This window comes from Microcebus murinus, unplaced genomic scaffold (genome assembly GCF_040939455.1).
Source record: "Microcebus murinus isolate Inina unplaced genomic scaffold, M.murinus_Inina_mat1.0 scaf014_hap2_Mmur4.0, whole genome shotgun sequence".
In the NCBI taxonomy this organism is placed as follows: Eukaryota; Metazoa; Chordata; class Mammalia; order Primates; family Cheirogaleidae; genus Microcebus; species Microcebus murinus.
Genome location: NW_027438960.1, coordinates 494,181 through 507,345, shown reverse-complemented (window position 1 = coordinate 507,345; position 13,165 = coordinate 494,181). Strand labels below are relative to the sequence as shown.

The 13,165-nt window shown below is 63.9% G+C and overlaps 2 non-coding genes and 2 pseudogenes across 2 annotated transcripts; all 4 read right to left on the bottom strand.

The window, feature by feature from the left end:
• Positions 1-861: 861 nt before the first annotated feature.
• Positions 862-980, bottom strand: LOC142867329 (5S ribosomal RNA). Its single transcript, XR_012916961.1, has one exon. It is a non-coding gene; the product is annotated as a 5S ribosomal RNA (ribosomal RNA).
• A 3,487-nt stretch (positions 981-4,467) lies between these two features.
• LOC142867271 (uncharacterized) lies at positions 4,468-4,588 on the bottom strand (annotated as a pseudogene).
• A 3,474-nt stretch (positions 4,589-8,062) lies between these two features.
• Positions 8,063-8,182, bottom strand: LOC142867186 (uncharacterized; annotated as a pseudogene).
• Positions 8,183-11,663: 3,481 nt separating this feature from the next.
• Positions 11,664-11,782, bottom strand: LOC142867328 (5S ribosomal RNA). Its single transcript, XR_012916960.1, has one exon. It is a non-coding gene; the product is annotated as a 5S ribosomal RNA (ribosomal RNA).
• Positions 11,783-13,165: the final 1,383 nt, after the last annotated feature.

The following is a 13,165-nucleotide window of genomic DNA, read 5'->3' as shown; positions in this document are numbered from 1 at the left end:
GGGCACCACGTGAGCGCGCTCACCAGCAAATTGGTACGAACGGATGGACACCTAAGTGGACGGAGAGGAATCACCTTCATCGGGTGGGTCTCGGGCGGGTGGGGGGAGGGGATGGGCATCCACCTCCATTAGGAATGGGGTGGGTGCGCACCGACTGGGGGATGGGCGCACTTGAAGCTCTGACCCCAGGGGGGAGGCTTGGAGAGGGCAACTGTACCCGACCTTAACACTGGTACCCCCACAATACGCTGGAACAACATGAGAGGTATATGAATGAGAACACAGGGGGGAGGGGGGCACGGGCAACACATGTCACCTGAATACTTGTACTCCCATCATCTGCTTGAAAAGAGAGAGAAAAGAAAATGCAATCATAGAGGTAAGAGACACTTTTTAAAAATAATGAATCCGAAGAGAAAAGTAAAAGGAGGCCTGTGGAGCAGGTCTGGGTGTGACTCCGGATCCCCCAACATCAGGTGCCACCACCAAAGATTCCTGCGTGGAGCCCATAGAACCCCCAAAAGCAACGGGACGAGTTCTGGTCACATACTCCCTCAAAATGACATCCTGGCCTTCTTCTGGAACTCCCTCCCCTCTCAGACTCTCAAGGTTTCCTCCAGCGTGTCGGTTCCCACAGAGCAGACCTTTGGTCTGAGACCTGACAGTCCAGATGCCACGCATGCTGCCGCGTGGCGGCGGTGTCGCGGCTTGGGACAAGAGGAGGCCCCACGGTGCGGGCTGGGGCGCCAGGCACCGCGGCGGGCGCTGAGGGTTGGGGTCACCCCCACCCCGGGCCGCCGCCGCGCTCCCGGAAAGGGGACAGAACAAGAGGCAAAAAAAAAAAAAAAAAAAAAAAGAAGCAGCCTGTGGCACCCGGTATTCCCAGGCGGTCTCCCATCCAAGTACTAACCGGGCCCGACCCTGCTTAGCTTCCGAGACCAGACGAGATCGGGGGCGTTCAGGGTGGTGTGGCCCTAGACGGCGGCGGAGGGCGCCCCTGCCCCGCTCAAGAAGCCGAGCCTCTCTGCGCTTTCCCCCCGCCGCCGCCGCCGCCGCCGCCGCCGCCGCCGCCGCATCCGCCGCCTCCCGCCCCAGGCCCCGCGCCGGGCCGGGCCTGTTGAGTTCGCCGGCCGGGTCCCGCGGGCTCCCAGGGACGGGGGTGATGGGCGGGGCGGGGCGGGGCGGGGGGCTGTCTCTCTATACACACACACACACACTCACACTCACTCACACTCACACAAGATGCGCCTCCACGGCTGGACTCGCCAAGGTGGAGCCCTCCCAGGCCCCTCGTCTCCTCGCCCGGCCTCCTTCACCTACCCGCTGCCCACCCCCGGCGCGTCGCCGCCGCTGACGCTGACTGCGCACGCACGCGCGCGGCGCTCGCCCTTTGACCCCAGCCAGGGGCCGCCCTCCCCCACAACCCCTTTCAGCTGCGCCCCCCCTCGCCCTGTGGGTGGGCTGCCGCCTATTCCCCCGGGCCAGGGCTGGGGCACAGCGCAAGGGGGAGGGGAGCCAGTGTATGGGGCGTCTCTCTCTGGGGATGTGTCCCATGGGTGGGGTGGGGTGGCGTGGTTTGTGGGGCGCTGAAGAAATCAGTCCCCTCCATCTCCTACCTCTGGAAAACGCCCCAGCCCGTGGAGAACCGCCGGCACCGCTTCGTGGGGGCCGGGACCCTCCTCTGTGTCCTCCTGTGGCCCAGTCCAAGGGGCCTGGGCCTGGCCGGGGCTGCATTGGACCCCAACCACCCTGGCGTGTGGACTCGCTAAAAATCGGCCATTAGATATTGGATTCCAGCTTCATTGAGGTCATTTCACTAATGAGTGCACCGCAAAGAGTTTCCTAATCCATCTGTGAGGGTGGCAACTGAAAGAGAATTTGAAAGCTGACAGAATAGGCGAGGGAAGGCATAGGAGATTTCCACACCCAGCAAGGAAGCCTTTCCCGAAATGGAAGAAAGAAACGAGCAAACAGAGACACCGGTAGCCCGCCCGGAAAAGAGTCTGCCCCCGAGAGAAAGCACCCTGACCAGGTTCACCCGTGGGTGGGTGGCGAGCTAGCGGCCTTCAGAAGAGCGAGGCCCGCAGTCTGTGCGGAAGACACCTGCACTCGGGTGTGTGTGGCGGCCCGATTCACAAGCAGCTCTAGACGTTAAACCAAGGAGAAGCCAGGGAGTTCCCAACGCCCCAGGTGTCCTCAGCCCACGACTGGCTGCTGTGGGAATGCGAAGCCCGGCTCCTTGTCTCAGAGCGGGGTTCCCAGGAGGATCAGGCTGAAGCTGGGACTTGGCCTCAAAGTGTCCCCTCGCATGGCCACCCCCTTCCCCTTCCTGCTCCTCTACTCCTGGTGCCCCTCCATCCAGGGGCCAGACCTTAAAGAGTCACCGCAAGAGAATCCTGGTCCCAAAGGAGCCTTCTGGGGGACCGGTGCTGAGAGAGGTTGTGGGCATGGCCCGCTGGGGCTCTGCCCGACCCAGGGCTGAGAGATGCCACCTCCCAGCTCTGGGTCCCTGCAGGAAGTGTTGGCAAGCACAGGGCCAGTCCCCCAAAGGCCCAGGTGCAGGGAGCCCAGGCCAAGCAGCCTGTGGAAGAAGCCACTTGCCGTGCCACCCCGGGAACAGGACTGCAGGCCCCGGCCCTTCCCACGTCCTCCTCCTCCTCCTCCCCCCCGCACCCCCCCCGGACATGGCACAGGGCTCAGAGACACCTCAGACTCTTGCTACCCAAGGTGCAAAGGGCATCAGTTGCTCCTCCAACCCCCCCGCCCAGCAGACCACGTTGTCCAGCCAGCCCCCGGGCCTCCCTGGGGTGCCCAGCACAAAAGTGCAGACACCCACCGGACCCTCAGTCTCAGCTTTCGGATGTTTTTGCCACTCTAAGGACCCGCAGGCCCGCTGGGCCTTCGGGCAGGACAGAGAGCCCCGGGATCCGACGTGGAGAGCTGCGTGTACGTACGTCCCCATCAGGAGGCGGTCCCCACCTCCGCGGCTCTCCCCTTGCGGGGAGCGGCAGCCCAGCCGGCAGCCCCAGGGCCTCAGGGAAGACACCAGGCTGGGCCCCCGCGGCACAGCGGGGGCACGTCCCCCGCACTCACGGGACTTAGGGACGGCTGCTGGAGACTGCTGCGGCCACCCTGCTGCCAGGTTTCTGGAGGGCTTCCTGGAAGCAGCGTCCACACCAAGCCCTTGGAAGGCCCAGGCGACGGAGGAGCCGGTCAGGCAGGGGCCGAGGACGGTGAGAGGCCGGGCGGGAAGGAGCATGTCAGGCAGGGGCAGAGGACGGTGACAGGCCGGGCGGGGAGGAGCCGGTCAGGCCGGGGGCCCAGGACAGTGACGGGCCTGGCCGGGGAGGAGTGCGTCAGGCAGGGGCAGAGGAGACGGGCTGGGTAAGGGTTAGGGTGACAGTTAGGGCACAATTCACAATCGCAAAGACGTGGAAGCGACCCGAGTGCCCATCCAGCCAGGAGTGCATTAATAAAATGTGGCGCGTGGACACCACGGAGTGCCATTCGGCTGTGAGGAGCAGCGGTGAGAGGGCACCTCTCGTGTTCTCCTGGCCAGAGCTGGAGCCCGTTCCAGTAAGCCAAGTATCCCAAGAATGGACACACGGGCACCACGTGAGCGCGCTCACCAGCAAATTGGTACGAACGGATGGACACCTAAGTGGACGGAGAGGAATCACCTTCATCGGGTGGGTCTCGGGCGGGTGGGGGGAGGGGATGGGCATCCACCTCCATTAGGAATGGGGTGGGTGCGCACCGACTGGGGGATGGGCGCACTTGAAGCTCTGACCCCAGGGGGGAGGCTTGGAGAGGGCAACTGTACCCGACCTTAACACTGGTACCCCCACAATACGCTGGAACAACATGAGAGGTATATGAATGAGAACACAGGGGGGAGGGGGGCACGGGCAACACATGTCACCTGAATACTTGTACTCCCATCATCTGCTTGAAAAGAGAGAGAAAAGAAAATGCAATCATAGAGGTAAGAGACACTTTTTAAAAATAATGAATCCGAAGAGAAAAGTAAAAGGAGGCCTGTGGAGCAGGTCTGGGTGTGACTCCGGATCCCCCAACATCAGGTGCCACCACCAAAGATTCCTGCGTGGAGCCCATAGAACCCCCAAAAGCAACGGGACGAGTTCTGGTCACATACTCCCTCAAAATGACATCCTGGCCTTCTTCTGGAACTCCCTCCCCTCTCAGACTCTCAAGGTTTCCTCCAGCGTGTCGGTTCCCACAGAGCAGACCTTTGGTCTGAGACCTGACAGTCCAGATGCCACGCATGCTGCCGCGTGGCGGCGGTGTCGCGGCTTGGGACAAGAGGAGGCCCCACGGTGCGGGCTGGGGCGCCAGGCACCGCGGCGGGCGCTGAGGGTTGGGGTCACCCCCACCCCGGGCCGCCGCCGCGCTCCCGGAAAGGGGACAGAACAAGAGGCAAAAAAAAAAAAAAAAAAAAAAAGAAGCAGCCTGTGGCACCCGGTATTCCCAGGCGGTCTCCCATCCAAGTACTAACCGGGCCCGACCCTGCTTAGCTTCCGAAGCCCAGGACGAGATCGGGGGCGTTCAGGGTGGTGTGGCCCTAGACGGCGGCGGAGGGCGCCCCTGCCCCGCTCAAGAAGCCGAGCCTCTCTGCGCTTTCCCCCGCCGCCGCCGCCGCCGCCGCCGCCGCCGCCGCCGCATCCGCCGCCTCCCGCCCCCAGGCCCCGCGCCGGGCCGGGCCTGTTGAGTTCGCCGGCCGGGTCCCGCGGGCTCCCAGGGACGGGGGTGATGGGCGGGGCGGGGCGGGGGGCTGTCTCTCTATACACACACACACACACACACACTCACTCACACTCACACAAGATGCGCCTCCACGGCTGGACTCGCCAAGGTGGAGCCCTCCCAGGCCCCTCGTCTCCTCGCCCGGCCTCCTTCACCTACCCGCTGCCCACCCCCGGCGCGTCGCCGCCGCTGACGCTGACTGCGCACGCACGCGCGCGGCGCTCGCCCTTTGACCCCAGCCAGGGGCCGCCCTCCCCCACAACCCCTTTCAGCTGCGCCCCCCCTCGCCCTGTGGGTGGGCTGCCGCCTATTCCCCCGGGCCAGGGCTGGGGCACAGCGCAAGGGGGAGGGGAGCCAGTGTATGGCTTCTCTCTCTGGGGATGTGTCCCATGGGTGGGGTGGGGGTGGCGTGGTTTGTGGGGCGCTGAAGAAATCCAGTCCCCTCCATCTCCTACCTCTGGAAAACGCCCCAGCCCGTGGAGAACCGCCGGCACCGCTTCGTGGGGGCCGGGACCCTCCTCTGTGTCCTCCTGTGGCCCAGTCCAAGGGGCCTGGGCCTGGCCGGGGCTGCATTGGACCCCAACCACCCTGGCGTGTGGACTCGCTAAAAATCGGCCATTAGATATTGGATTCCAGCTTCATTGAGGTCATTTCACTAATGAGTGCACCGCAAAGAGTTTCCTAATCCATCTGTGAGGGTGGCAACTGAAAGAGAATTTGAAAGCTGACAGAATAGGCGAGGGAAGGCATAGGAGATTTCCACACCCAGCAAGGAAGCCTTTCCCGAAATGGAAGAAAGAAACGAGCAAACAGAGACACCGGTAGCCCGCCCGGAAAAGAGTCTGCCCCCGAGAGAAAGCACCCTGACCAGGTTCACCCGTGGGTGGGTGGCGAGCTAGCGGCGTTCAGAAGAGCGAGGCCCGCAGTCTGTGGCGGAAGACACCTGCACTCGGGTGTGTGTGGCGGCCCGATTCACAAGCAGCTCTAGACGTTAAACCAAGGAGAAGCCAGGGAGTTCCCAACGCCCCAGGTGTCCTCAGCCCACGACTGGCTGCTGTGGGAATGCGAAGCCCGGCTCCTTGTCTCAGAGCGGGGTTCCCAGGAGGATCAGGCTGAAGCTGGGACTTGGCCTCAAAGTGTCCCCTCGCATGGCCACCCCCTTCCCCTTCCTGCTCCTCTACTCCTGGTGCCCTCCATCCAGAGGCCAGACCTTAAAGAGTCACCGCAAGAGAATCCTGGTCCCAAAGGAGCCTTCTGGGGGACCGGTGCTGAGAGAGGTTGTGGGCATGGCCGCTGGGGCTCTGCCCGACCCAGGGCTGAGAGATGCCACCTCCCAGCTCTGGGTCCCTGCAGGAAGTGTTGGCAAGCACAGGGCCAGTCCCCAAAGGCCCAGGTGCAGGGAGCCCAGGCCAAGCAGCCTGTGGAAGAAGCCACTTGCCGTGCCACCCCGGGAACAGGACTGCAGGCCCCGGCCCTTCCCACGTCCTCCTCCTCCTCCTCCCCCCCGCACCCCCCCCGGACATGGCACAGGGCTCAGAGACACCTCAGACTCTTGCTACCCAAGGTGCAAAGGGCATCAGTTGCTCCTCCAACCCCCCCGCCCAGCAGACCATGTTGTCCAGCCAGCCCCCGGGCCTCCCTGGGGTGCCCAGCACAAAAGTGCAGACACCCACCGGACCCTCAGTCTCAGCTTTCGGATGTTTTTGCCACTCTAAGGACCCGCAGGCCCGCTGGGCCTTCGGGCAGGACAGAGAGCCCCGGGATCCGACGTGGAGAGCTGCGTGTACGTACGTCCCATCAGGAGGCGGTCCCCACCTCCGCGGCTCTCCCTTGCGGGGAGCGGCAGCCCAGCCGGCAGCCCCAGGGCCTCAGGGAAGACACCAGGCTGGGCCCCCGCGGCACAGCGGGGGCACGTCCCCCGCACTCACGGGACTTAGGGACGGCTGCTGGAGACTGCTGCGGCCACCCTGCTGCCAGGTTTCTGGAGGGCTTCCTGGAAGCAGCGTCCACACCAAGCCCTTGGAAGGCCCAGGCGACGGAGGAGCCGGTCAGGCAGGGGCCGAGGACGGAGAGGCCGGGCGGGAAGGAGCATGTCAGGCAGGGGCAGAGGACGGTGACAGGCCGGGCGGGGAGGAGCCGGTCAGGCCGGGGGCCCAGGACAGTGACGGGCCTGGCCGGGGAGGAGTGCGTCAGGCAGGGGCAGAGGAGACGGGCTGGGTAAGGGTTAGGGTGACAGTTAGGGCACAATTCACAATCGCAAAGACGTGGAAGCGACCCGAGTGCCCATCCAGCCAGGAGTGCATTAATAAAAATGTGGCGCGTGGACACCACGGAGTGCCATTCGGCTGTGAGGAGCAGCGGTGAGAGGGCACCTCTCGTGTTCTCCTGGCCAGAGCTGGAGCCCGTTCCAGTAAGCCAAGTATCCCAAGAATGGACACACGGGCACCACGTGAGCGCGCTCACCAGCAAATTGGTACGAACGGATGGACACCTAAGTGGACGGAGAGGAATCACCTTCATCGGGTGGGTCTCGGGCGGGTGGGGGGAGGGGATGGGCATCCACCTCCATTAGGAATGGGGTGGGTGCGCACCGACTGGGGGATGGGCGCTCTTGAAGCTCTGACCCCAGGGGGGAGGCTTGGAGAGGGCAACTGTACCCGACCTTAACACTGGTACCCCCACAATACGCTGGAACAACATGAGAGGTATATGAATGAGAACACAGGGGGAGGGGGGCACGGGCAACACATGTCACCTGAATACTTGTACTCCCATCATCTGCTTGAAAGAGAGAGAAAAGAAAATGCAATCATAGAGGTAAGAGACACTTTTAAAAATAATGAATCCGAAGAGAAAAGTAAAAAGGAGGCCTGTGAGCAGGTCTGGGTGTGACTCCGGATCCCCCAACATCAGGTGCCACCACCAAAGATTCCTGCGTGGAGCCCATAGAACCCCCAAAAGCAACGGGACGAGTTCTGGTCACATACTCCCTCAAAATGAACATCCTGGCCTTCTTCTGGAACTCCTCCCCTCTCAGACTCTCAAGGTTTCCTCCAGCGTGTCGGTTCCCACAGAGCAGACCTTTGGTCTGAGACCTGACAGTCCAGATGCCACGCATGCTGCCGCGTGGCGGCGGTGTCGCGGCTTGGGACAAGAGGAGGCCCCACGGTGCGGGCTGGGGCGCCAGGCACCGCGGCAGGCGCTGAGGGTTGGGGTCACCCCCACCCCGGGCCGCCGCCGCGCTCCCGGAAAGGGGACAGAACAAGAGGCAAAAAAAAAAAAAAAAAAAAAAAGAAGCAGCCTGTGGCACCCGGTATTCCCAGGCGGTCTCCCATCCAAGTACTAACCGGGCCCCGACCCTGCTTAGCTTCCGAGACCAGACGAGATCGGGGGCGTTCAGGGTGGTGTGGCCCTAGACGGCGGCGGAGGGCGCCCCTGCCCCGCTCAAGAAGCCGAGCCTCTCTGCGCTTTCCCCCCGCCGCCGCCGCCGCCGCCGCCGCCGCCGCCGCCGCATCCGCCGCCTCCCGCCCCAGGCCCCGCGCCGGGCCGGGCCTGTTGAGTTCGCCGGCCGGGTCCCGCGGGCTCCCAGGGACGGGGGTGATGGGCGGGGCGGGGCGGGGGCTGTCTCTCTATACACACACACACACACTCACACTCACTCACACTCACACAAGATGCGCCTCCACGGCTGGACTCGCCAAGGTGGAGCCCTCCAGGCCCCTCGTCTCCTCGCCCGGCCTCCTTCACCTACCCGCTGCCCACCCCCGGCGCGTCGCCGCCGCTGACGCTGACTGCGCACGCACGCGCGCGGCGCTCGCCCTTTGACCCCAGCCAGGGGCCGCCCTCCCCCACAACCCCCTTTCAGCTGCGCCCCCCTCGCCTGTGGGTGGGCTGCCGCCTATTCCCCCGGGCCAGGGCTGGGGCACAGCGCAAGGGGGAGGGGAGCCAGTGTATGGGGCGTCTCTCTCTGGGGATGTGTCCCATGGGTGGGGTGGGGTGGCGTGGTTTGTGGGGCGCTGAAGAAATCAGTCCCCTCCATCTCCTACCTCTGGAAAACGCCCCAGCCCGTGGAGAACCGCCGGCACCGCTTCGTGGGGGCCGGGACCCTCCTCTGTGTCCTCCTGTGGCCCAGTCCAAGGGGCCTGGGCCTGGCCGGGGCTGCATTGGACCCCAACCACCCTGGCGTGTGGACTCGCTAAAAATCGGCCATTAGATATTGGATTCCAGCTTCATTGAGGTCATTTCACTAATGAGTGCACCGCAAAGAGTTTCCTAATCCATCTGTGAGGGTGGCAACTGAAAGAGAATTTGAAAGCTGACAGAATAGGCGAGGGAAGGCATAGGAGATTTCCACACCCAGCAAGGAAGCCTTTTCCCGAAATGGAAGAAAGAAACGAGCAAACAGAGACACCGGTAGCCCGCCCGGAAAAGAGTCTGCCCCCGAGAGAAAGCACCCTGACCAGGTTCACCCGTGGGTGGGTGGCGAGCTAGCGGCCTTCAGAAGAGCGAGGCCCGCAGTCTGTGCGGAAGACACCTGCACTCGGGTGTGTGTGGCGGCCCGATTCACAAGCAGCTCTAGACGTTAAACCAAGGAGAAGCCAGGGAGTTCCCAACGCCCCAGGTGTCCTCAGCCCACGACTGGCTGCTGTGGGAATGCGAAGCCCGGCTCCTTGTCTCAGAGCGGGGTTCCCAGGAGGATCAGGCTGAAGCTGGGACTTGGCCTCAAAGTGTCCCCTCGCATGGCCACCCCCTTCCCCTTCCTGCTCCTCTACTCCTGGTGCCCCTCCATCCAGGGGCCAGACCTTAAAGAGTCACCGCAAGAGAATCCTGGTCCCAAAGGAGCCTTCTGGGGGACCGGTGCTGAGAGAGGTTGTGGGCATGGCCCGCTGGGGCTCTGCCCGACCCAGGGCTGAGAGATGCCACCTCCCAGCTCTGGGTCCCTGCAGGAAGTGTTGGCAAGCACAGGGCCAGTCCCCCAAAGGCCCAGGTGCAGGGAGCCCAGGCCAAGCAGCCTGTGGAAGAAGCCACTTGCCGTGCCACCCGGGAACAGGACTGCAGGCCCCGGCCCTTCCCACGTCCTCCTCCTCCTCCTCCCCCCCGCACCCCCCCCGGACATGGCACAGGGCTCAGAGACACCTCAGACTCTTGCTACCCAAGGTGCAAAGGGCATCAGTTGCTCCTCCAAACCCCCCCGCCCAGCAGACCATGTTGTCCAGCCAGCCCCCGGGCCTCCCTGGGGTGCCCAGCACAAAAGTGCAGACACCCACCGGACCCTCAGTCTCAGCTTTCGGATGTTTTTGCCACTCTAAGGACCCGCAGGCCCGCTGGGCCTTCGGGCAGGACAGAGAGCCCCGGGATCCGACGTGGAGAGCTGCGTGTACGTACGTCCCCATCAGGAGGCGGTCCCCACCTCCGCGGCTCTCCCCTTGCGGGGAGCGGCAGCCCAGCCGGCAGCCCCAGGGCCTCAGGGAAGACACCAGGCTGGGCCCCCGCGGCACAGCGGGGGCACGTCCCCCGCACTCACGGGACTTAGGGGACGGCTGCTGGAGACTGCTGCGGCCACCCTGCTGCCAGGTTTCTGGAGGGCTTCCTGGAAGCAGCGTCCACACCAAGCCCTTGGAAGGCCCAGGCGACGGAGGAGCCGGTCAGGCAGGGGCCGAGGACGGTGAGAGGCCGGGCGGGAAGGAGCATGTCAGGCAGGGGCAGAGGACGGTGACAGGCCGGGCGGGGAGGAGCCGGTCAGGCCGGGGGCCCAGGACAGTGACGGGCCTGGCCGGGGAGGAGTGCGTCAGGCAGGGGCAGAGGAGACGGGCTGGGTAAGGGTTAGGGTGACAGTTAGGGCACAATTCACAATCGCAAAGACGTGGAAGCGACCCGAGTGCCCATCCAGCCAGGAGTGCATTAATAAAATGTGGCGCGTGGACACCACGGAGTGCCATTCGGCTGTGAGGAGCAGCGGTGAGAGGGCACCTCTCGTGTTCTCCTGGCCAGAGCTGGAGCCCGTTCCAGTAAGCCAAGTATCCCAAGAATGGACACACGGGCACCACGTGAGCGCGCTCACCAGCAAATTGGTACGAACGGATGGACACCTAAGTGGACGGAGAGGAATCACCTTCATCGGGTGGGTCTCGGGCGGGTGGGGGGAGGGGATGGGCATCCACCTCCATTAGGAATGGGGTGGGTGCGCACCGACTGGGGATGGGCGCACTTGAAGCTCTGACCCCAGGGGGGAGGCTTGGAGAGGGCAACTGTACCCGACCTTAACACTGGTACCCCCACAATACGCTGGAACAACATGAGAGGTATATGAATGAGAACACAGGGGGGAGGGGGGCACGGGCAACACATGTCACCTGAATACTTGTACTCCCATCATCTGCTTGAAAAGAGAGAGAAAAGAAAATGCAATCATAGAGGTAAGAGACACTTTTTAAAAATAATGAATTCCGAAGAGAAAAGTAAAAGGAGGCCTGTGGAGCAGGTCTGGGTGTGACTCCGGATCCCCCAACATCAGGTGCCACCACCAAAGATTCCTGCGTGGAGCCCATAGAACCCCCAAAAGCAACGGGACGAGTTCTGGTCACATACTCCCTCAAAATGACATCCTGGCCTTCTTCTGGAACTCCCTCCCCTCTCAGACTCTCAAGGTTTCCTCCAGCGTGTCGGTTCCCACAGAGCAGACCTTTGGTCTGAGACCTGACAGTCCAGATGCCACGCATGCTGCCGCGTGGCGGCGGTGTCGCGGCTTGGACAAGAGGAGGCCCCACGGTGCGGGCTGGGGCGCCAGGCACCGCGGGCAGGCGCTGAGGGTTGGGGTCACCCCCACCCCGGGCCGCCGCCGCGCTCCCGGAAAGGGGACAGAACAAGAGGCAAAAAAAAAAAAAAAAAAAAAAAGAAGCAGCCTGTGGCACCCGGTATTCCCAGGCGGTCTCCCATCCAAGTACTAACCGGGCCCGACCCTGCTTAGCTTCCGAGACCAGACGAGATCGGGGGCGTTCAGGGTGGTGTGGCCCTAGACGGCGGCGGAGGGCGCCCCTGCCCCGCTCAAGAAGCCGAGCCTCTCTGCGCTTTCCCCCCGCCGCCGCCGCCGCCGCCGCCGCCGCCGCCGCATCCGCCGCCTCCCGCCCCAGGCCCCGCGCCGGGCCGGGCCTGTTGAGTTCGCCGGCCGGGTCCCGCGGGCTCCCAGGGACGGGGGTGATGGGCGGGGCGGGGCGGGGGGCTGTCTCTCTATACACACACACACACACTCACACTCACTCACACTCACACAAGATGCGCCTCCACGGCTGGACTCGCCAAGGTGGAGCCCTCCCAGGCCCCTCGTCTCCTCGCCCGGCCTCCTTCACCTACCCGCTGCCCACCCCCGGCGCGTCGCCGCCGCTGACGCTGACTGCGCACGCACGCGCGCGGCGCTCGCCCTTTGACCCCAGCCAGGGGCCGCCCTCCCCCACAACCCCTTTCAGCTGCGCCCCCCCTCGCCCTGTGGGTGGGCTGCCGCCTATTCCCCCGGGCCAGGGCTGGGGCACAGCGCAAGGGGGAGGGGAGCCAGTGTATGGGGCGTCTCTCTCTGGGGATGTGTCCCATGGGTGGGGTGGGGTGGCGTGGTTTGTGGGGCGCTGAAGAAATCAGTCCCCTCCATCTCCTACCTCTGGAAAACGCCCCAGCCCGTGGAGAACCGCCGGCACCGCTTCGTGGGGGCCGGGACCCTCCTCTGTGTCCTCCTGTGGCCCAGTCCAAGGGGCCTGGGCCTGGCCGGGGCTGCATTGGACCCCAACCACCCTGGCGTGTGGACTCGCTAAAAATCGGCCATTAGATATTGGATTCCAGCTTCATTGAGGTCATTTCACTAATGAGTGCACCGCAAAGAGTTTCCTAATCCATCTGTGAGGGTGGCAACTGAAAGAGAATTTGAAAGCTGACAGAATAGGCGAGGGAAGGCATAGGAGATTTCCACACCCAGCAAGGAAGCCTTTCCCGAAATGGAAGAAAGAAACGAGCAAACAGAGACACCGGTAGCCCGCCCGGAAAAGAGTCTGCCCCCGAGAGAAAGCACCCTGACCAGGTTCACCCGTGGGTGGGTGGCGAGCTAGCGGCCTTCAGAAGAGCGAGGCCCGCAGTCTGTGCGGAAGACACCTGCACTCGGGTGTGTGTGGCGGCCCGATTCACAAGCAGCTCTAGACGTTAAACCAAGGAGAAGCCAGGGAGTTCCCAACGCCCCAGGTGTCCTCAGCCCACGACTGGCTGCTGTGGGAATGCGAAGCCCGGCTCCTTGTCTCAGAGCGGGGTTCCCAGGAGGATCAGGCTGAAGCTGGGACTTGGCCTCAAAGTGTCCCCTCGCATGGCCACCCCCTTCCCCTTCCTGCTCCTCTACTCCTGGTGCCCCTCCATCCAGGGGCCAGAC